Genomic DNA, 25,914 nt, shown 5'->3' with positions numbered 1-25,914 from the left:
AGCCTTGGGGTATTTCGGGGACTTAGTGCGTATTTGGGATTTATTGGGTAACAGGAAATTATTTAGTGATTATTTAACGAAATTATTGGCATGCTGGGATTCATTAGGAATTTATAGGGCTACTTGAGGTTTAGCGGGGAAAATAGTGGCAAAAGACAATTTTGCCCCTGGTTGTGTTAAAAGGGCTAAGTTAACACTAGGGGCATTTTGGTCTTTGTGTTAAGGGATATAGTTAGGGAAAGGCTTCATGAATTAGCCAAAAACATCAAGATAACCTCTCAGCGGCTCTCTCTCTCTCTAGTCGGTTCTCTCTCTCCCTTGGTGTTCATAGAGATTTAGTGAAATTCTTGGAGAATTGGTTCAACAGTTGTGGATTTGAAGCTTGAGGACTAGGATTGAAGTTGAGATCGAGTAGAGCAACTCAGGGGGGATCAAAATCTCAAAATAAGGTAAGCTTATCTCTATTTCTTGATTAATTCTAGCCATGGTTTTAGTGTTTTTCTAGGTTTAAGACTTTAGTGCTGATTTTGGGATTTTATGTTAGTTTTGAGCTAGTTAATAAGCCATAGGTATTGGATATGCTTCTGGGAACATGTTGGGGGATGTATTTTGGGGAAAATGAGGATTTTGGTAGGGAATTTCTGAAGATTTTTGGACCGAAAATGTAAGGAGTTTCTAGGTTTTGGGCTCGAGCCGCGACCCTGTTCTTCAGGCGTTGCGACCTGTGTGTGTGCAAGGAGGCTGGGGGCCTGTAAAATTTTGCCCAGGCACCACGGCACAGGCAGGGCACGCCACGGCCCGTGTTCCTTAGGAGAGAGTCGTGAGGCTCTCTGACTTGCACGTTGCGGCCCTAGGGGGCGAGCCGTGTCTCTAATTGAGAGAAACAACCAAATTAGGTTTTTAGGATTAGGAACTCAAACACAAGTACTAGGGAAGGATTCTACTACCCAATTTAGTAGAATTCGAGGTCCCAGAGGCTAGTATTTTATTCTAAAGGAATAAATTGGTTAGGTTTTAATGGTTAGCCATTATCTCTTTTTGACTAAGGTTACGGTTAAGGCTCAATATTGAGGATCGTGCTCAGAACTGTCTTACATCTTCAACTAGAGACTCAAGGTAAGAAAACTGCACCCGGATCGTGAATATATATGTATATGAGAATATCTAGATAGGCATCCTTGTATAGGTTGCCTTTGATTGCTTAATGTGCAATGAATATTTGTGATGAAATCTATTTCGAAGGCTGGCCTAATGGTGCTGGTGGGCTGATAACAAGCGTGTGGAACACAACCCTGCCTAAGCGTGCCAGGGTCGGCTATAAGACCAAAGGACTTGGCCTAAGGGTGCCGGGCCTGAACATTATACAATAAATAGAAGTGTTCTTTGCGCTTAACTAGTTGTATTGATTGATGTGAACGGTTTATGTGTTTGTTTGAGCTGAACATTACTGTTAAGCATATTGCTTATATTCTACTGTTGACTGAACTTATTGATCTAAGTTTGATGTGCGTATAATGTTGCTTATTTGTGCTTGTTGAATTAAGTTTTCTTATTGAGCCTTGGCACACGGGTGCTATGTGGTGTAGGTAAGGGAAAGGGAAATATTGACGAGCCATGAGTTGGAGAGCTTTAGGGGCAGTGTGTACATCAGCACCAGCTCGATTGTCACGGCAAAGGGATTGATAGGAACTATAGCCAAATTGTTAGTTTTTATTGATCAAATCAGAGATTATACGCAGCGGAACAACAATCAAATTGTCAGTTTAATCCCAAAAGATTTCTAGATCTACTTCTTCACATGCATATATATATTGAATCAAAGACAAGAATAGAAAAATTACCTCAGGTCCTTCCTTGCTGCTATCTTTTTGTATGGTTAAATCCTTGAGATCTCACACCAAGACCTTCCAAAATGCTCTCAGCACACAAAGAACGAGTGTGGGCTCGCTATACAAACAATAAGCAAAAAACAATTTATCAGATGTTCTTAACACATGAGATCTGATAAAGTTTGGACCTAGGTTTTTGTAGAGTCCAATAACTTTACTTAGCAAGATAGATACTAGTATTATAGTGTTTATAGTATTATCTTTATAACTTTGGATTTTTGGTTCAGACCGGGAATTATTTGGACACTCGTAGTAGTACTTGTAGATTTTCTAAGTTTAACCTATAGTTTAAGAATATTAATTTTAACCTAAGGTTTGATTAATATGACTGATATTAAGGATAATATTTATTATACTATAAGGTTTAGATAACAACCAATAGGATTTTAAGCACATGTTATGAATGGGTGATTAAGGATTAAGTATTTTGAGGATTAAATTTAATAAGGGTAAAGTTTGAATGCTTTAAGGTCAGTCAGCAGCTTTGAATACGTTGAGGGCTTAGTCAAGGTTGTTTACTCCATTCAAATTTAGCTAAAAATGTGTAATTTCGTGTTTAAATAATCAGCGTGTGCCAATATATCGCAGCTATAGGGGGCGATATATCGCAGCACGTAGATACGGAAAACACGAGACGATGCACGACTGCCTCGAGCTTACTGGCCCAGGCGATATATCGCCTACAGGGGGCGATATATTGCCTCCTTCAGCTTATTTTCAAACATTTTGAAATCATTTTCCATTTAGCCCTTCAACCTCTTGATAAGTCCAGCACCTTTTTGAACGAGTCTTCAGCCTCTGCTGAATGATAATTCAAATTATTTTCACCTAAAAAGCTATTATTTTTATTCAAGTAAAATTAAGATCCTTTCATTCCTAAACTCTATAAATAGGACCTAGTACCCAGCCATTATTCACCTTTTACTCTAAGTTCAGAGGCTGCAAGTTGCTAGGTGAGTGTGAGAGTTAAACACTTGGGTGGGGAAATCATAAGCTTATCAAACACTTGGGGAAGTAAGGTTTTATAGTATTTTGGTTTGAGGTGTAGATTGGTCTTACAAGTCTTCAAGGTAACCCAAAACTCTAGTTCAATTCTGTACTTTTCTTTCACGTTCTCATAGTCTTCTACTCAGCCTCTAACCATAATTTTTATTTTGGTTAGGAAATCTAAGTTCTTGAGCAAAAAGGTTTTGGTAAGTATTTTTCTCAAAGGTTTAGTCCTTCCATTCCTTTCATTTGTTTTTCTTCAAATCTACTCACCCTGTTATATACGGTTTTAGGAGTGTTCCAAAAGTCCCAACTCTGTCCTCACATCTCGGTAACTTTGGTAAGGAAAATAGGATAGAATCTATATGTTATATGCTTATGTTATCTTATGTTTTATGCTGTGAAATATGTTATAAAATATGTTTTGAAATATGTATGATAGGCTTGGGCATATGACCCATTTGACTAACAAGCCCCAAATAGATTATGGGCATATGACCTACTTAGCTAGTAGGACCCCACTAATCTAATGGGCATATGACTTGATTAGTCTATGGGACCCCAAGTAATAATGGCCATTATAGTATGTGCATGATATAAGTGTTATGTTAAGTTTTTATGTTTCTTATGAAATTTATGTATATGAACTATGTGTTAGATTTTTCCTTGTTGGGCATTAGGCTCATTCCTTTTTGTTTATATGTTCAGGAAAACAACTATAGTGGCGGTAAGATTCGTGGATGCTTTGGGAATGTGTATCGGTGGTGAATGGAGTCAAGGAGTCGAGAGTTCGATTTTCGAGGATGTAGTCTTGTTTTTTTTTTATGGCCTTTATATGTATTTTCCGCACTTATTATGTAATCCCTTTTTATTATAAATCATGTTATGTTTTGTTTTTCAAACAATGGGATCCCATATCCTACTTGACATTTTAGGTAAGTAACTCTTATTTTTACAAGTTTCCTAATAAAGTTATGGTATTTTCACAATGTAAGTTCCATTAAGGATTAGTATGTTTAGTTTTAGTTAATGGTCCAAAAGTCTAGAGTAGTTGGGTCATTAGAGTTTTTTTGAAGAATAGTGACTTTTGTTTGTGTCACTGTTCTCTTTCTCTGAGAGAGATTTCTAGATATTTTTCTATCCCTGAAAAGTTGATATTAAAATATTTGTTATTTTAAACAATTTAAAATAACTGATTAGTTATTAGGTTTTTGTTTAAATAATAATAGTTTAATCATATTAAAATATCTCATTATTTATTTAATATTTAAATAACTAAAATTATTTATTTAATATTTAGCTCAGATTCTTGAGTTGTTGCAAATGGAAGAAGGCTCCTTTCCTTTGAAGTACTTTGGAGTTCCTCTTCGGCCTACCAAGTGGAAAGCTTCAGATTGTGGGGTGATTCTGGATAAGTTGAACAAGAAGCTTAATTGTTGGGCGAGTAGGAACTTGTCTTTTCCTGGTCGTGCCCAACTTATACACTCAGTTTTGCTTGGTATAAGGAATTTTTGGATGAGTATATTCATTCTTCCATCCAAAATTACTGCTCCCATTGATAAAAGTTGTCGGGATTTTCTTTGGGGTTCTAATGGGAATAGAAGTAAGATGCATCTCCCTTCGTGGGAAAAGGTTTGTCTCCCTAAAAATCTGGGTGGAATTGGTTTTCGTGAAGGTAAGAAATGGAACATGGCTTTGATGGATAACTTTATTTGGGCGATTACTACCAAGCAAGACTGCCTGTGGGTTAAGTGGATTAGTTCCATCTATTTGAAGGAGTTTAACGTTTGGAATGTGCCTATTAGTCAGGATATGAGCTGTATGTTAAGAAATTATTGAGGCTGAGACATGTTATTGATGAGGGATGCTTGATGCAAGCTGTTAAGGGAGGTAAATTTCATAGTAAACATTTTTATTCTTCTCTTATTTCTGCGCATTCTGTGGGTTTTGTTGAGACAGTTTGGAACAAACTTATTATGCGCAAGCATAGATTCATTTACTGGCAGATTTTCAATAATCAATTACTTACTAGAGACCATTTGAGCCGGTTCTTGTATATTTCCTCTGATCTCTGCCCTGTTTGTGAGTCCAGTTTGGAAACTCATAGCCATTTGTTCATGGAGTGCATTTATTCCAGGAAAGTGTTTGAGGAAATCAGTAGATGGCTGGGTTTTTTCCATTGGCCTGAATCTTATGAGGAGCTTACTCATTGGTGCTTATTAGCTAAGCATAACTTGAAGAACCAGATAATTAATGCAGTGTTATCAGCTTCCTGGTATTTCATTTGGTGCAACAGAAACAGCTGTATTTTCGAATCAGTTTGTAAAATGCCCAGTAGCATTAGTTTGGATATCAAGGATGTAGTTAAGTATAGGGTGTTGAGTTTGGGTTCCTTTTCTCATAGAAAAAGGGACTTATTTTTTCGCAAGATTGTAGAAAGCTGGTAGGTTTTTCTTTTTAGTTTTCTCTTGTTGTTTGGCTGAGTTAGCAGTCTACTGGTTCGTAGCAGCTGTTCTCTTTGTTTTGTACTCTTGGTTTGTTTTTTAATAAAGTTTTTCTTTTGTTAAAAAAAAATAAAAAATTGTGGAACCAAGAAACTAATCACAGTCTCTTATGCGTGTAGCACAGTGAATGTGCATTGTGCTACACGTGTACCACATGCCAATGATGGTATGTGATTTTTCCCAATTTTTATTATTATTTAAATACCGAAAATCCCAAAAATAAATTAATTCAAAATTAATTATATTTTTCTTAAATCAAATAATTAATTAATTACACATAATTAAACAATAATTATGTTTGATACATAGAAAAATATTTCACTTATCACATAAGTCCTTTTTGCCCATTTTTGTGTTTGCCTTTGTCAGTGATTGTTTGAGCCATTTCGGGGACCATGGACCTATAACATTAAGCTCCAAGAAATAAACTAAATAATTATACTTTTTAATTATAATAGTTAATTTATTAATTCTGATATTAATCCACTATAAATTCAGAATTGCACTCTTTATGTTATAGATATACTTTTACAGAAATCTTTTTTTAAGTCGTCCATTGATATAACCATCTTGCAATAGTTCAACCCTCTAATTAATTAGTTCATAAATTAGAAAGGAAGAATTACCATTTTACCTTTCTAATTTACTTCTTATTCCATAAGTACCATTAATTTACTAGTGAATAATTAATCTATAATCTAATTATAGATTTGAGCTCAAAATCATTGAGTTCCATATTTAACCCTTAAGGGAACTAATATACGATCTGTTAGGAAAGATTAGATTCCGTATTGTTAATACATGTTCCCAGCCATCCATTATATTAAATCTCCAAAACAAAAGTCATTAGCCTCATTCTATGAAGAGACCTTAACGAATGAATCAAAAGATTTAATAAACATGAACAGGAGTTCATGAACACTCAGGATTTAGGTTGATCTATAAATGATCATCAGTTATGATATGAATTACAAGTCTTTATTGTTAAATGGTTTTTGGATAAAGACTTTAATTCATATCAGTCCATGTCATATATAATCATATTATATAAAGCACGTTTACCGAGATGTCTTACCACATTAATAATCTGAATCTAGAGTATTTGTATCATTATGATACTCAGTAAACCGTACTTACAACTCCAATTAAAGAATTCCATAACTTTAATTTGTTGTTGTTGACTATTTTTATTCATTCATGTGATCTTAATTCTCTCGTACTAATACAAGATCACATCCTGAATAATGAATATGGAATTTTTCTGATATTTACAAAATTATTCAAACAATAATTTAACAATCTAAATATGACAATAATAATAAACTATTGTATTTATTTATTCACAGAAAAACAAATGTCTTTACATGCTTTTAGGACACACTCCTAACAATCTCCCACTTGTACTTAAAGCAAGTGAGGCATTTCTCTCAATCCCATATTACGTACATGACCCTCGAATTTCTTTGCTAGAAGCGTCTTCGTGAACGGGTCCGCCAGGTTATGTTCTGATGCGATTTTCAGAATGGTCACATCTCCTCTATGTACCATTTCTCTGACTATGTGGTATTTGCGCTCTATATGCTTTCTCCTCTTGTGACTTCTTGGTTCTTTAGAATTGGACACTGCTCCACTGTTGTCACAGTAAAGAACAAGTGGTTTCTCCACTTCTGGAACTACTTCCAAATCTGTGTAGAACTTTTTCAACCAAACTGCTTCCTTAGCTTCTTCACAAGCTGCTATGTATGCAGCTTCCATGGTTGAATCAGCTATACTGGATTTCTTAATGCTTCTCCAGACAACTGCTCCAGCACAAAGAGTGAATACTGACCCAAAAGTAGACTTTCTACTATCCTTGTCCGATTGAAAATTTGAGTCAGTGTATCCGGAAGGTTTGAGGTCACTACCCGAATATACTAGCATATAGTCTCTCGTTCTCCTAAGATACTTGAGAAAATGTTTCACCGCAATCCAGTTTTCCAAACCTGGATTTGATTGATAACGACTGACAATCCCTACTGCATAACATATGTCAGGTCTAGTACATAACATTGCATACATTAGGCTCCCTACAGCTGATGCATAAGGATACTTTCTCATATCCTCTTGCTCTTGCGGTGTTTTTGGACACTGATCTTTGCAAAGAGTAATTCCATGTCTGGTCGACAATTGACCCTTTTTGGAATTCTCCATAGAGAATCTTTCAAGCACTTTATCAATATAATTTGCTTGTGAAAGTGCTAGGAACTTGTTCTTTCTATCTCTTTTTATTTTAATGCCTAGGACATAGCTCGCTTCTCCCAAATCTTTCATTTCGAATTTTTCAGCCAACCATTTCTTTACATTTGATAATATCTCTACATCATTCCCAATGAGTAGGATATCATCAACATAAAGAACTAACAAAATCACAATTTTTCCTTCGATGTATTTATAAACACATGCTTCGTCAACATTTTGTTTGAAACCATATGTTTTAATAGTTTCATCAAATGTTAAGTTCCAAGATCTTGATGCTTGTTTCAATCCATATATGGATTTCAACAATTTGCATACCTTTTGATCTTGATCCTTCTTTATAAACCCTTCTGGTTGTTCCATATAAATGGTTTCATCAAGGTGGCCATTCAGAAAAGTTGTCTTGATGTCCATTTTCCATATCTCATAATTATAGATGGCAGCTATGGATAAGAGTATGCGAATGGACTTAAGAATGGCCACAGGAGAAAATGTTTCTTCATAGTCCACAACCTCTCTCTGTGTGTAGCCTTTGGCCACAAGCCTTGCTTTATAGGTCTTTACCTTTCCATCTGCACCCATTTTCTTCTGGTAGATCCATTTGCATCCAATGGCATTAACATTGTCAGGCAGATCTACAAGTTCCCAGAGTGAATTGGAATACATTGATTCCATTTCTTGATTCATGGCATCTTGACACTTATCAACATCAGGGTCTTCCATTGCTTCTTTAAAAGTCAATGGATCGTCCTTTTCAGTATCTAATACAAGAATGTGTGCCTCATGTTCGTAGCGAATAGGTTGTCTCACAATCCTCCCACTACGACGTTGCACTGGTTTTTCCTTTTCACGAATTGTGGTTTCTTTTGTTGTTTTATCCTTAACTGATGAAGAAAATGGAGATGAAATATTATCTGTCATTTGTTCCTCTAAAACTACTTTGCTCCGAGGTTTAAAATCATTCATATAGTCGTGTTCTAAAAAGGTTGCATTTGTTGAAACAAATACCTTTTGATCACTTGGGCTATAGAAATATCCACCTCTTGTTTCTGGAGCATAGCCCACGAATATACACACTTCAGACCTAGATTCCAGTTTTCTAGATTTAGGTCTTAGCACATAAGCAAGACAACCCCAAATATAGAAATGTCGTAAACTAGGTTTATTTCCATTCCATAGTTCCAGAGGTGTCTTTGTCACAGCTTTGGACGGAACTACATTCAAAATGTAGTTAGCCGTTTGAAATGCATATCCCCAAAACGTTAAGGGAAGTGAAGAGTAGCTTAACATAGACCTGACCATGTCCAACAGAGTCCGGTTTCTTCTCTCTGAAACTTCGTTTTGTTGTGGCGTTCCAGGTGATGTGAGTTGGGATAGAATTCCATGCTCTAGCAAGAAATCTTTGAATTCAGAATCCAAATATTCGCCACCACGATCAGATCAGAGTGTTCCTAAAGATTTACCTAATTGTTTCTCAGCTAAAGCTTTGAAATCTTTAAACCTATCAAAATTTTCTGACTTCTTAAGCATTAGGTACACATGACCGTATCTAGAATAGTCATCAGTAAATGTGACAAAATATTCATAACCACCTCGAGCTTGAATGTTAATTGGACCACATACATCACTATGTATTAGCTCTAGTGGTTCTTTGGCTCTAGTTCCATTTGAAGTGAAAGGTCGTTTAGTCAATTTTCCTTCTAAACAGGATTCACAAACCGGTAGGGTTCAAACTATTAGTTCCCTTAGAGGTCCATCTTTAGTTAACCGGTTTATCCTATCTAGACTAATATGACCTAATCTTAAGTGCCATAGATACATGTCATTTTCTTTAGAAACCTTTTGTCTTTTGTTACTTTGTGGAACAGCTACTTTAAACAATTCAGAATTATTGAGCGATTTTTCTATTGGATTAGGCATGTACAGTCCGTCCTTTTGTTTTGCATGAAAATATTGTTCCCATTCCTTGAAATAAAAATCATATTATTATTAAAAGAAATGCCAAATTTTTGTTCATGTAACAAAGATAAAGAAATAATGTTTCTAGTAATTTCAGGAATTAATAGCTCATTATTCAAAACTAGAAAATTGTTCTTAAAATTTAAACGGACTGTTCCACATGCTTTAGCTGAAACAAGAGCTCCACTTCCCACTCTCATAGTCATCGCTCCTTGCTCCAACTGCTTTGCAGACTCAAGCATCTGCAAACAAGAACAAACATGGTTAGTGGAACCAGAATCAACTATCCATGATAATTTATCTTGTTCCACCATACAAGCTTCGAGTACAAGTAAATATGATTTACCTTTCTTTTTCTCTTTTAGCTCGGCGAGATACTTTGGACAGTTTCTCTTCCAATGACAATCGACATTACAATGGAAACCCTTTCCTTTGGGTGCCTTTTGTTTGGGGTCATTGTTCTTTTTGTTCTCGGGTGCCTTGGATGACTTCTTTGCCTTTTTCGGATTGTCCTTTTTAGGTTTGCTGTCATTGTTATTGCCTTTTCTTTTCTTCTTTGAAGAAGATGATTTTGCTTCAGCCTGACTTGAGATGGTCTTATTCAAAGACTCAAAAGTTTGTAATTCATTCAGCAATTATGTCATGTTAAAATCCAATTTGTTCATGACATAATTTGTTGTGAATGCAGAAAAGCAGGAGTTAAAGACTCAAGTATAATGCTTACTTGTGTCTTTTCATCCATGACTGCTCCATACATCTCGGCTTCATGAAGTACACTGATCATGTTCAAAACATGCTCACGCATAGATTGACCTTTCTTCATCTTAGCGTTCATGTAGGTTCTAGTAGCCTCATGACGGCTTTGATCAGATGGGTGCCCAAACATTTCCTTAAGAGATTCTAGTATCTCAAAAGCAGTTTCCATGGATTCATGCTTTGTTCGTAAGACATCACTCATGCTTACAAGCATATAACACTTGGCTTTGTTATTGGATTGAATCCATGCATCAAATTTGTCCGGAACATGTTTCGGGGCATTGGCGCTAGGTTCTTCAGGACATTCCTCATTTAGGACAAACTTGTGGTTTTCGCTAACCAACAGCAGATTCATATTTGATTTCCATTTTATGAAGTTATCACCAGTTAATTTTTCTTGTGCAATTAAAGCAGTGATGGGATTTCTAGAGATAGACATATTCTGAATAAAATAAAAAAATACATATATTATTATTATATTTAGAAAAATAAATATCAAAGTTTTCAGAAATTAAACATGATGCATGAGCACAATTAAAACACATAAAATAAAGATTAATTTCCACGATAAAATTTTCTAACAATTAAAGTGCCGCCTTAGGGTCGGTCAAATTAATTTTAGAGAATTTATAAGACATTCTTATCTTTATTGTTTAAAACTTAAAATAACTCTTTATTTTCTCTTTTAAACATTAAAGTACCGCTTAGTTTGGTCAAGTTATGATTATCCACTGCACGAGCTTAATCATAACTTTGTGAGGGTAACCCATTATTTCAGAGTTCATGACTTAACTTAGGACATGTCGCCTTAGGGTTGGTCAAGCCTAAAATACATCATTAGTTCCTATCTACGTAAGAAATACAACCTTGCTATTGATATGTCCAGACACCTTCCTTAGGGGGACGAAAACAAAGTCATCGCGAGGCGCTATTCATATCTCACAGTTTTATATTAATAATGGAGACCATGGGTTATGTTTGAGATATCAACCCTCTCCCACTCACTATTTTGAAATAAGTGTTTTTAACCTAATTAATTCCAAATTAATTATAACATCTTTAAACCTTATGAACATAATTAAAATTGGAAAGAAAGCGAGTTTCTAGGTCCATATCCAATTTTAAATTACCAATCATGTTCATCTAAACTTTACTAAAATTTTTTTTTAAAAATAAAGTTGGTTTAATGAAATTAAGTCATAAAGACTTAAAATTTGGTGTGATATTTTACCAAGTTTTCAAAATAAAACTAAGTAATTAACATGCAACTGATTTCACAAAACAATTCATATAAACATATAGGACAATCCTAATAATCATGTTTCTACTAATGAGATGCATGATTATGACTGTGTGGGTTTTCATGTATGGCATACAATGCATGAACATGTTATCAATCACATCAATCACATGAAAATAATTATTTAAATAAATAAATAAACAATAAATGTTGAACCGGGTGCTTTTGGGTATTTCTAATTTTACAACCACTTTATAAAATCAAAAAATAAAATAAAACCGCCTTGCTCTCCATCAGGCTTCTTTACTTTACCGTCGGTTGGATATGTGTCATTGTTGGTCCAGAATAATAATAAGAAAATAATTTTCTAATTATTTATGATTAATTAAAAGAAACTTTCAAATAATCATTATTTTTCTTTTTCTTTTTAATTAAAACAACTTTTAATTAAAATTGAAATGAATTTAAATTAAAATTGAAATGAATTTAAATTAAAATCTGTTATTTTGAAAAAATAAATTTTAAATAAGATATTAAAAAAGGGTTTGTTAAGAAAACAAAAATATCTCATAATTTAAATATCAAATTTAAAAAATAGGATATTTAAACATTTTAAATTTTTTTTAAAAATAACAGATTAATTTCAGAAAAAATAAAAAAAATTCTGGACCAGTCAAGCGGGGACACGTGGCGTCAAACGGGGCTGCTGGGGCTGCATTGTATGGAACCGTACGAACCCGTCCGTACAGTGCGTACGGCGTCCGTACGACGTCTCGGCAGAGGCTCGGAGGTCGGCCTCAGAAGATCGGTGGTTGAATTCTTAATCGCGGGCCCTATTCTGACTTTTATGTTATCGGAATTACAATTTTATGGTGTCAAAAACCAAATAAAATTACATAAATCCTATACCCTTTAATGGCTTACACAATGATCTAATCATAAACAAATCCTAACCCAAAAACACCATACAATTAACGATTCAACATTCCCATACAGTGAATCACATTAAGCCATCCATTCATTCATCAAAATAAATAAATGAACAAAAGTAAACCCACACTGATTCAATACATATATATGTGAAGATGGCTCTGGTACCATTTGTTGGTTTTTATTGATAAAATCAGAGATTATTCGCAAGGGAACAACAATCAAATTGTCAGTTTAATCCCAAAAGATTTCTAGATCTACTTCTTCACATGCATATATATATATTGAATCAAAGACAAGAATAGAAAAATTACCTCAGGTCCTTCCTTGCTGCTATCTTTTTGTATGGCTAAATCCTTGAGATCTCACACCAAGATCTTCCAAAATGTTCTCAGCACACAAAGAACGAGTGTGGGCTCGCTATACAAACAATAGGCAAAAAACTATTTATCAGATGTTCTCAACACATGAGATCTGATAAAGTTTGGACCTAGGTTTTTTTGAAGAATAATGACTTTTGTTTGTGTCACTGTTCTCTTTATCTGAGAGAGATTTCCAGATATTTTTCTATCCCTGAAAAGTTGATATTAAAATATTTGTTATTTTAAACAATTTAAAATAGCTGATCAGTTATTACTTATATTCTACTGTTGACTGAAATTATTGATCTAAGTTGGCTGTGTGTATAATGTTGCTTATTTGTGCTTGTTGAATTAAGTTTTCTTGTTGAGCCTTGGCACATGGGTGCTATGTGGTGTAGGTAAGGGAAAGGAAAATATTGACCAGCCATGAATTGGAGAGCTTTAGGGGCAGTGTGTACATCAGCACCAGCTCGATTGCCACGGCAGAGGGATTGATAGGAACTAGAGCCAAATTGTTAGTTTTTATTGATCAAATAAGAGATTATACGCAGCGGAACAACAATCAAATTGTCAGTTTAATCCCAAAATATTTCTAGATCTACTTCTTCACATGCATATATATATTGAATCAAAGACAAGAATAAAAAAATTACATCAAGTCCTTCCTTGCTGCTATCTTTTTGTATGGCTAAATCCTTGAGATCTCACACCAAGATCTTCCAAAATGTTCTCCGCACACAAAGAACGAGTGTGGGCTCGCTATACCAACAATAAGAAAAAACTATTTATCAGATGTTCTCAACACATGAGATCTGATAAAGTTTGGACCTAGGTTTTTTTGAAGAATAGTGACTTTTGTTTGTGTCACTGTTCTCTTTCTCTGAGAGAGATTTCTAAATATTTTTCTATCCCTGAAAAGTTGATATTAAAATATTTGTTATTTTAAACAATTTAAAAAAACTTATCAGTTGTTAGATTTTTGTTTAAATAATAATATTTTAATCATATTAAAATATCTCATTATTTATTTAATATTTAAATAACTAAAATTGTGGAACCAAGAAACTAATCACAGTCTCTTATGTGTGTAGCACAGTGAATGTGCACTGTGCTACACGTGTACCACATGCCAATGATGGTATGTGATTTTTCCCAATTTTTATTATTATTTAAATACCAAAAATCCCAAAAATAAATTAATTCAAAATGAATTATATTTTTGTTAAATCAAATAATTAATTAATTACACATAATTAAACAATAATTATGTTTGATACATAGAAAAATATTTCACTTATCACATAAGTCCTTTTTGCCCATTTTTGTGTTTGCCTTTGTCAGTGATTGTTTGAGCCATTTCGGGGACCATGGACCTATAACATTAAGCTCCAAGAAATAAACTAAATAATTATACTCTTTAATTATAATAGTTAATTTATTAATTATGATATTACTCCATTATAAATTCAGAATTGCACTCTTTATGTTATAGATATACTTTTACAAAAATGTTTTCTTAAGTCGTCCATTGATATAACCATCTTACAATAGTTCAACCCTCTAATTAATTAGTTCATAAATTAGAATGGAAGAATTACCATTTTACCTTTCTAATTTACTTCTTATTCCTGAATTACCATTAATTCACTAGTGAATAATTAATCTATAATCTAATTATAGATTTGAGCTCAAAATCATTTTGTTCCAAAATTAACCCTTAAGGGAACTAATATACGATCCGTTAGGAAAGATTAGATTCTGTATTGTTGATACATGTTCCCAGCCATCCATGATATTAAATCTCCAAAACAAAAGTCATTAGCCTCATTCTATGAAGAGATCTTAACGAATGAATCAAAAGATTTAATAAACATGAATAGGAGTTCATGAACACTTAAGATTTAGGTTGATCTATAAATGATCATCACTTATGATATGAATTACAAGTCTTTATTGTTAAATGGTTTTTGGATAAAGACTTTAATTCATATCGGTCCATGTCATATATAATCATATTTTATAAAGCACCTTTACTAAGATGTCTTACCACATCAATAATCCGAATCTAGATTATTTGTATCATTATGATACTCAGTAAACCGTACTTACAACTCCAATTAAAGAATTCCATAACTTTAATTTGTTGTTGTTGACTATTTTTATTCATTCATGTGATCTTAATTCTCTCGTACTAATATAAGATCACATCCTTAATAATGAATATGGAATTTTTCTGATATTTACAAAATTATTCAAACAATAATTTAACAATATAAATATGACAATAATAATAAACTATTGTATTTATTTATTCACAAAAAAAAAAATTTCTTTACATGCTTTTAGGACACACTCCTAACACAAATTGTATTTTGCCACTTAGGTTGGCTTCTGTTGTAATCATTTTTTAGGGTTGTAATTGCCTTATAAACACCTTTTTTTGTATCCCATGTACAAACTATTATTTTTTATGAAAGTCAAATATTTTATGATCAAAATCTTTTAACTCTAATCCGATAATTACCTTAGTAACACGTTTAGGTCCAAATGACTTGATTAGCAAGTCCTACACTATTTAAAATACATAATGTAATGGTCTTGGCTATCCAGGACATTACAATTGGGTATCAGAGTGGTCTAGGTTTATGGGTTCCTGAAGACTGGCTGGGTATGTACACTCGTCGCTAAAGACAATCTCAACTCAAGGTTTGGTAGCCATATATATGATTACATGTTTGATTGTTTAAATGAAATATAAATGCTTTATCTGCTTGTTTACTAGGAAGCATGAGATACATTGATAGGGCCTCGCCCTTGACTGCTATGTGTATATGATGAGGCATGCTTATTAGCATTGCTACTATGTGTGATAATTTCTAAAATACCTGTTTGCATTGTATTTGTATAGTGTTGCTTGAGTATTGGCACTAGACCATGGGATGATTTCAAAAACCTGTTATCATTGCGTGATCAGCCGAGTCGTTGATTGTAGATAAACTTGGAGAGTTATGCCTCCAAGGAGATCAGTTCGACTAGCCGACATCGAGGCTAGAGATGATGACCAGGGCCAAAACCCTCCACCAGTCCCTGAGAACTGGTAGCAGTTGCTTGCTGACATGCAAGCTAGACTTCAGAGCCAAGAAGAAGAGATTCATCTTCTGAGACAACAGGGTCTAGGGAACGCTGCGCCAGACTTGCCACATGTTGTGGTACTAGTAGTACAACTACCTGAGATTGGGAACATGTGGGAGCCATTGTACGAAAGGTTTAGGAAGCAATATCCACCAATCTTCGAGGGAGGACCAAATCCACTTAAGGTTGAACAGATGAGTCTGATCACCTCCATCCTAGACTTTATGAGGGTGATAGGTAATGATAGGGTGGCCTGTGCCACTTACATGTTTTGAGATGATGCTCGCATTTAATGGGAGGTGACATCCCAGACTTGAGATGATTCTACCATGAGTTGGGATGAGTTTAGAGATCTGTTTAACCAAAAATACGACAACATTTCCATTAGGGCGGCAAAGGTGAATGAGTTCATCGGCCTGGTATTGGGTAGTATGACAGTTACTGAGTACACCCTGAAATTCGACAGATTAATGAAGTTTGGACCTGATTTAGTGCCTACATATGCAGACAGGCATGAAAAGTTTGTTCGGGGGCTCAATGCTATGATAGCCCGAGATGTACGGATCACATCGGTACCTGGGGAGATGACTAATGCCCAGGTGGTTGAGAAGGCCCTCACAACTGAGGAGGAAGAGAACAAGATATGGAGGGAGAGCGCTACAAGACGGGATGTTTAGAGTGCAGTGCCACCACTTACAGGAGTTGGTAGGGGCGGAGGCCTCAGTTATCAGAAGAGGAAGACCTCTAACACCTCGACCACTGCTGGTCCTATTAGGAGGGGCCAGGGTATCCAGAGCGACAGTGAGTATTTGGAGAAGCTACCCAGGGTGTGCTAGATGCAGGAAGCACCATATGGGCGAATGCTGAGCTAAAGCTTGTTACTTGTGCGTGGTGATTGGGCACCTCAAGAAAGGTTTCCCAACTTTGAAGAAAGAAGAACCAAGAAAGGCGGACTTAGGCTTAACTCTAGCTTGATTCCAGCTCGAGGGTTCGCTTTGACTCAGGCAGAGGCTGAGGCTAGTCCCTCGGTGGTGACAATTCAGAATTCTAGGGCTGACACTTCATATACTGTATTAATTGACTCTGGTACTACACATTCATTTGTTTCTAGAAAAGTGATTGATAGATTGTGTAGGCCTAGTGAGTATTATACTGTGGGGTTTGAGACTATACTTCCTACAGGGGAACTAGTAGTTTATAGGAGATAGATTAGAGTACTGCCAGTGATGGTGGACAACAGGGTACTATCAGTAGAATTGATTAAGTTGGGTATGGATGACTTCGACATGATTTTGGGGATGGAGTGGTTAGTCAGGTATAGGGCGACTATAGGCTTCAAGAATAACATGGTGACATTTGAGCCTAAGGGTGAGGACCTCTTCGTTTTTGTTGCTATTGTGCATTGAACCCCGCATTCTAATAATATTAGTGTTTAGGGCTAGCTACCTATTATGAGGAGGTTGAATAGGTTTTCTAGAAAGTGTGGTGGATACGACTAGGTTCATGCCGGTGGGACCAGGGGAAACTATACTGGTATGTGAGTTCTTGGATGTGTTTCTTGAGGACATACTGGGACTGCTGCCACACCAAGAGATTGAGTTCTTCATTGAGTTAGCATTAGCTACAGAACCGGTGTTGAAGGCACCAAAACGAATGGCTTAGGAAGAGTTGAAGGAGTTGAAGGTACAGTTACAGGAGCTATTGGACCTGGGATTTATCAGACCTAGCTTCTCTCCATGGGGTGCTTCTGTTTTGTTTGTAAAGAAGAAAGATGGGACCCTGAGGATGTGCATAGACTACAGGGAAATGAACAAGTTGACCATCAAGAACAATTACCAACTACCGAGGATAGATGACTTGTTCGATTAGTTGCAAGGTAAGACTGTATTCTCGAAGATTGATCTCTGATCTGATTATCACCAGCTGAGGATCAAGGATGAGGTTATCCCAAAGACTGTCTTTCGCATGAGGTACGGGCATTATGAGTTCTTGGTCATGTCATTTGGATAGACCAATGCACCAGCAGCATTTACGGATCTGATGAACTGGGTGTTCAAGGATTACTTAGATCAGCTCGTGATTGTCTTCATCGAAAACATCCTGGTTTACTTCCGTTCAGAGTCAGAGCGTGAGCAGCATCTCCGAATGGTATTGCAAAAGTTAAGGGAGAATTGGTTGTATGCTAAATTTAAGAAGTGTGACTTCTGGCTATTGGAGGTGACATTCCTTGGACATATTGTCAATGGAGACGGGATTAAGGTAGATTCAGCCAAGATAGAAGTAGTTAGGGATTGGGCGAGGCCAAGGAGCGCCTTGGAGGTTAGGAGTTTCCTTGGGTTAGCTGGAAATTATAGGCGGTTCGTGGAAGGGTTTTTGAAGATTGCCACGCCATTGACTCAATTGACGCGGAAGAATCTAAAGTTTGCATGGTACAAAAAATGTGACGGTAGTTTCCAGGAACTGAAGCGAGGATTGATTACTGCCCCGGTGCTGAGTCTTCCTTCAGATGGGGACAAGTATGTGGTGTATTGTGATGCATCCAAACTGGGGTTAGGGTGTGTGTTGATGCAAAGTGGGAAGGTTATAGCCTACGCATCGCAGCAGTTGAAGGAATATGAGAAACTATACCCTACCACTGATTTGGACCTAGCAGTGGTGGTATTTGCAATGAAAGTGTGGCGAGACTATTTGTATGGAGAGAAATGCGAGATATACACTGATCACAAGAGCTAAAATTATTTCTTTACCCATAAGGACCAAAAAATGAGACAGAGGCATTGGCTAGGGTTGGTAAAGGAATATGACTGTGACATCCTTTATCACCCATGGAAAGCCAATGTAGTGACAGATGCTTTGAGCCGAAGGGGCGCAAGACAGTTATATAGTTTGAAGCATATAGCAACGGAATTCGTAGAAGAGATGACTAGAGCAGGGATAGAATTGGTAGTGGTCCAGTTGGCCAATATTACTTTGCAGTCTACCCTCTCAGAGAGAATAAAAGAGGACCAGATGGGTGATACATGATTGAAGGAGGTTAGAGGGGATGTCCTTGCTGGAGTAGCTAAGGATTATTCTATTTCGGAGAGAGGCTTGTTGAGATATAAGGATCGGATCTATGTTCTGATAGATATGGGTATTAGATGAGAGATTCTCGATGAATCTCATACGAAACCATACTCATTACATCCAGACACCAAAAATATGTATTAGAACCTACAGTCATTATACTAGTGGCCTGGGATGAAGAAGGATGTGGTCGATTACATAACAAAGTGTTTAACCTGTCAGCAGGTGAAGGCTGAACACCAACACCTAGCGGGGTTGTTAAATCCTCTAGGTATCCTCGAATGGTAGTGCGAAGATATTACTATTGTAACATCCCAAATTACTTAATAAGGCTTAGGACCTTGATTAGGGGGCCAGGACGGCGATTTATGGGAATTAAATGATTATGTGACGTGTATGCGTGTAATTATGTGATTATGTGAATTGTATGATAATATGACTAGATATGCATGTTTAGGTGAATTAAATATGCATGTGGGCCCATTTCTTATTAGAAGGGAAATTTTCATAATTTGGCCCGTTTTGGGTATATTTGACATATATGCGATATATGTGTAAGACCACATTATTATGTGGGTATATTTGGGTTACTCAACACGAGACCTAATACCTAACTCGGGGTGAGTCAAGGGGTATTTTGGGTATCTAGTTCATTACCGGGTTATCGGGTAACAAGAATGAATATTCGAGGATATATTTGGTATTAGCGAGATTAGGAGGGAATTTTGGAAGTTTTGACCATTTTTCCCTCAGGAACGTTTTTGGTACCTCGAGCCTCGGGATTTACTTAGAGTTACTCAGAGCCTAAGTAACCTCACAATTATACAAATACAGAAAATAGAGGAAAAATACATTATCCCTTTTCTCTCTCTTGGCTACACACTTTTTTCTTCAAAATTCTTGAGAATTCTTGTGGTTTAAGGGAAATCGAGGCTAGTTTAGTCTCAGAATTGCTGACGGAAAGATTAACCGTTGATTGAGGCAATAGAGGTAATGATTTATAGCCCTAAATCCTTGTGTTTTCTAATTTTCAGTTGAGTTTTTGGAGTTTAGAAAACTTAGCTTTTATTTTGGGAATTGAAAGGGTTTTGGCCAAGCTTTTGCTTGGGTTTGTTGCGTTTGAGCTACTGAATTGACTGGCAGCTTTACTTTTGAGTTTTAGATATGTTGGGATAGGTTTTTGGAGGGATTTGGCTTGAAGAAAAAGAAGAAAAAATAGGGTTTTCATGTCGAGCCACGTCTCTGTTCTTGGGGAGCCATGACTCTCTTGAATATTTGAAGAACTTGTATCCCTTATTTTGTCACTTAGGTCGGCTAGTGGTAACTTTTGATTTGTATACACCATTTTAAATGTTTGCCTATAATATTTTGGGACCCCATGTATGTATGAAACTTTTAAATGAAAATTCAATAGTTTCTTTGACTTAAAGTTTTAATCCTAACCCTAGATGTTAACCTTAGTTACCGTTTATAACCAAATGACTTGATTAGCAAGTCTGAAACTATATAAAGTACACAATGTAACGGTCCTGGATTAGGATTACATTACAACTATGGACTTTGTAGGAGGCTTGCCCAGGATGGTGGGGGCAACATGACTTGGTATGGGTTATAGTAGACACATATACCAAGTCAACTCACTTTATGTCAGTGAAGAAAAACTATACTGTGGACCATTATGCAGAGCTGTATGTGAGTGAGATCTTACGTCTCCATGGGGTTCCAAAGTCTTTAGTATCGGAACGGGATCCCATATTTACTTCCATTTTTTGGGGTGGTTTGCAGAAGGCTATGGGGACTCAGTTGAAATTCAGTACAACCTTTCATCCTTAGAAAGACGGGCAGTCCGAGAGGACAATTCATATATTGGAGGACATGCTTAGAGCATGTGTGTTAGATTTTGAGGGGTCTTGGAGTAAGTACCTCCCATTGATTAAATTCTCATACAACAACATTTATTAGTCAACAATTGGAGTAGCTCCATACAAGATGCTGTATGGAAGGAATTGTAGATCGCCCACTCATTGGGATGACTTGGAAGAAAGGAAGTATTTGGGACTGAAGATGGTTCAAAAGACTAATGAAGCTATTGATAAGATCCAAGATTGAATGCTCGCTTAATAGAGCAGACAGAACAACTACGCTGACCCTCTGCGTAGGGATGTGGAGTTTCATGTTGGGGACCATGTGTCTCTGCGAGTTTCGCCATTGCGAGGAGTAAGGAGATTTGGGAAGAAAGGAAAGCTGAGCCCTAGATTCATCGGACCTTTCGAGATCCTAGAGAGGATCAAGCAGGTAGCCTATTGTTGACGCGATTTTTCACCAACAGTGTATTAAGAAATAATAAGGTTGATTAGTGTTTAATAAACCGTAATGAAAAATAAACGAATTCACTCAAGAACACAGAATTTTTACGTGGTTCAGTGGTTAAAATCCACCTAGTCCACAAGTCTATATTATTGTTGTTTCTCTCTCTATTTTGGCAGAGTTTTGGTAATATAGAATAATGGTCCCCTTTCCTGTCCAATATTCCCATTATTTATAAGGGGATTTCATGGACATGTTTGGGTAACTGCGTGAGTCAATCACGCATTTACATAATTATTACATTTAATACAAATAATTTCCATTTATATTGGGATTGATTTGATCACAAGGTAAATGTATTCCTAATATCTTGGATATAAATATGACAGTCTGGTCATAAATATACGTATAAAGGGATCTCGAGTCTCTGGGGATCCGCGGGTATGCAATATACTATAACTACCACGAGCTGGATATCTCCTCCAAGCTCGTGCTTCGACAACTATTTTAATATTCTGAGCTCACGCTTCACAACCTTCGTATCCCTAGCTAGGGTTAAGCCCATTATGTCGAACACCATGCATGACCACATGCAGCTCGAGTTGTCCACGTGGATAATAAGCAGATATCATTCCCTTATTTATTTCTCCGTATATTTATTTGCCAGCTATACCCGAGCTGAGTGAATGAACTCGGCTAAAATTAGGGTACAATATTTTGCCCCCAAGCTCCTGCTCGTGTATGACGTCGTCACTTTCTAACCTACACAGTAGGTGCTTTTAGACTTTTGTTACATAAAACCACTTCTGCTTACTACTTGAGTGTTGGAAACGTGGTGTACCGCAATCGGCGTCTGTTCGGGTTTTTACGATTGCAATAATTGTCTTGTCACCTTTTTGCCACGATTTAGTTTCTTTAATCATAGCACTTGGATCTTGAACTAACCCAATTGGATTGCCCAGACTAATTTACACAATTTATTTATAAGTAGGATGGCCAAACTTCAAACTGCACCACCTTTCATTTAATATTTTTCCTTTTCTGTACTACCAAGCCTCTATTCTCTCCCAAAAATCCCAAAAACCGTTCATCGTGCCCAGATATTCAAAAGCTTTCCAGGAGCTTCCTGTTGCCGATTCTATTCCTTCTAGTCTGCGAATCATACTTTCCTGTAAGTATCTCATCCTTTGGTTTTAAAAGGATTTTTTTCTTTTATCCAATGGAATTTCTATTCTTGATCATGTTCATCCGTAACATTCATTGTAGTTACTGTTAGGCTATTTCTAAATGTTCTTAGGGATTAGGTTTTGACTTAGGTTCAACGGGTGAGTAAAAAATGTTTTAGAAATAAGATGATCATAAAACTGGGAAATTTCTGGAAAAATCTGGGTAACTCTAATGGTGAATTAATTTAAAGAATACCAATTTGGGGTAAAGGAAATGAAGGGTTTTTAGGTTTAGAACCAGATAGCTTAGAGGTTACGTTTTCTTGGGTGGTTTTGCACTAAATCGCCTCCCAAGAAAAGTAGTGGTCTGACATTCTGACACACAGATCCCTAAATATCGGGGGTCTGTTAGGAAACCAAGGCACGTAGCTTAGGATATCGCGTGGCGTCATGCGATGGAGATGAGGCTAGCCTTAGCTCGTATAACAAAAGTAAACCGTTTCCTTCGTACTCTCACGTCATAGTATTAGATCCTCTTAGGTCGCCTGCTACCTAGGTTGTTTTGTCGTTAGGCGATCTGATGGTTCCTCCAAAGAAGAACGCCCCAAAGAAGAATGCCTCAAGCTTGTCCTCTCAATAGAAGAAGAAAGGGAAGCAAATCGCCCCAAAATCTCCCATCCCGCACTTCAGTCCGGTGGTGGAGAAGGTGATCGTGGTCGCTCCCAACGCATACTTCGAGGTTGAGCGTATCATTTCAAAGATCATGACTCATGGGAGAGTAAACAAGATCATGTTGAGCCACAATATAGAGGTCGGAACTGGAACTCTCCTCGTCCAACCTCGATTTGAAGGGGAACGGTGCTGCTCCCCTCTCCAAGATGACTTTGCAGCTTAGAGTGATGAGCATCTAAAGGCTGGGGCCCTCCTCCCTTTGGACCAGTACTTCGCAGATTTTTTAAGTAATGTGAAACGGGCTCCATTTCAGCTCCACCCAAATTTGTTTAGACTTTTGGCAAGACTGAAGTATTTGTTCTTGAAACATGAGTGGGAGATCCACGACCAGAGGGGACGCGGTGACGGATTCTACTACCTCACGCGATTCCCTAACTCGGCCTCTGTCATCGAGCTTCCCAGTCATCCAAATGACTACAAAGACTTGTTGTTTATGTCGAATGGATTCCGGAACTGCGAACATTGATACTTCAACCGACCTCATAAGTCTTCCATCCTTATGAATTCAGCTCGTGAATTTTTATTCCTTAAGATATATATATTTTACATGTCTTAACTAAATTTGTTTCTCGTGCAGCCACATTTGCGAGGACGGCAAAGTCCGTGACCCTCAGGGGTCAGTATGAGAAGTTATCTGGGCTTCCCCCTAGTGAGAAGGACTACCACCATGTCATGAATGACGTCACAATGCTGGCTCGCCAGTTGATTGGCGAAGGTCAAACACTGGCCTTGAGGACCCGGGCTACCAGTGATCCCCGATCTCCCATCCTCTCAAGAAGCCTTGCCAGCCCTGTGGACGAGGAGGATGAAGAGTACGAGGTGCCTCTAGTGCTTTCGAGGCTTCCGAGGTTGACCGGGAACCTGATATAGAAAGATTTGCATTAGAGGTAGCAGCCGGCCCCTCTGGCTAAGGTAACCCATACCCCTTTAGGGAATTAGATAGTGTTGTTGCCGATTTTAGGTTAGTTCATTTTAATTCAAATCAGCTAGTCCACCATAATCAGTATAACTCAGATCGAAATATAACCCTGCTCCAGTGCGTAGACCACCTAGTGGTACGCCATGACAGTAGTTATCCTAAGGGCACAGTCGTAGTTGATAAGACCTTAAACTTTAGATCTGCCATTTTGTAGGAATATGGGACCAACCATAAGACCTGGCCTTCTTCGCTCCAGGGTGCATTTGCCCCTGGATTTAGACAGTATGTATAGGAATCCAACTCCAAGGAAGGACCTGAATCTAAACCCCTTAGGATCCCAGAAATATTAACTATAGACTCCCCTTCTCCTCCATTAGTCCCAAGGCCGGAGGTTGTGCCTATCTCGGTCAAAACACCCGAGCTGGTGATAATAGACTCCTCCCCTAGCCCGGAGGGTAGGATCTTTATTTTCTTTCTTTATATTTGATTTTGACATCTTTATTTTGTGAACTAACTCCCTTTGTACTTTTTAGGCGAAGAGATGGAACAACCCGAAGCTCCCGAACTCCGAACAGCCTTCCAAGCTAAGAAGGCTGGCTTGGGCCCCGTTGTCAAGAGGCCCAGGTTTATGAAGAAGGCCACCCGTGCAACGCGGAATACCTCAAAATCACCCACCAAAAATAAGGAGATGAGCTCAACTCGAGATCCAGCTCCGGTGGCTACGGTCACTGCCGAGAAACTTGCTCCTCCTCCACCTCGCTTCCTGGCCCCTCAAGTTATACAGACCGAGGCCCCAGCCCCCACCATCCGAATACCAGTAGACCCTCAGGACCTGGAAAAGATCACTGAAGCCTTTCGGGGTATCGTTTACGAGACTGCGACTCACATGGTGGGGCATGCTTACAAGGCCAAAGTGAGGGACCGAGGACCATTCAAAAGCGTAGCCCGGAGAACGTTATGGAATCAGCTATGGGGATGAACCTCACTGTAAGTTCTCTTTCCTTGCTTAGTGAAAAGTTTTCTTTTTTTGTGATAGGGTGTATGTCTCTGACTTGTTTTGTTATTTTGCAGTCTGCCCTGGCCCAGTATCACAACATAGCCTGTGCTAGGGAAAGAAATGATAAGCTCCGGGGTGAACTGAACGCTGCCCAAACCGCCCTGACTGTAGCTCAAGAAGGCGAGCAAGCCGCCAAAGCTTCCTTGGCGGCTACTCAAAAGAATGAGCACGATGCCAAGGCAGCTCTTGCCTCATCTAAAGAAAGTGATCAGGCTGCAAAGACTGCATTATCTTCCTCCCAAGCTCAAACTGCACAACTTCAGGCCAAGATTGCTGATGTCAGAGAAAAACTGCTCGAGGCCAAAGTCACAGCCAAAGAAGAAAAGGTGGCGTCATCATCAGCCATGGTGGAGATGATGTACCACTGCAGGGCCTTCAACCCGGATGGTAGCTTATCTTTCATGGAACCCGAGTTGTGGGATCCGTACCTTGCAAAATTCATGGTTCGGCTCTTGCAAGAACTGTTAGAGACTTGGGATGCATCCGGGATGGCGGTGGGAGATGGCGAGGAGGTCCCATCTTTAGGACGAGCTGATGGAGCTCAATGATATATCCTCTGTATTTGTTTTTCATTTGTAATTGTGTAACAATTTTTTTATTAAACAATTGCCTTCGGGCTCAAGTTGGGATAATTTGCTTGCTTTATTTCAATAGACATTTATATTTTGATCCA

This window comes from Humulus lupulus, chromosome X (assembly GCF_963169125.1).
Source record: "Humulus lupulus chromosome X, drHumLupu1.1, whole genome shotgun sequence".
In the NCBI taxonomy this organism is placed as follows: domain Eukaryota; kingdom Viridiplantae; phylum Streptophyta; class Magnoliopsida; order Rosales; family Cannabaceae; genus Humulus; species Humulus lupulus.
Note: the sequence above shows the minus strand (reverse complement) of the source record.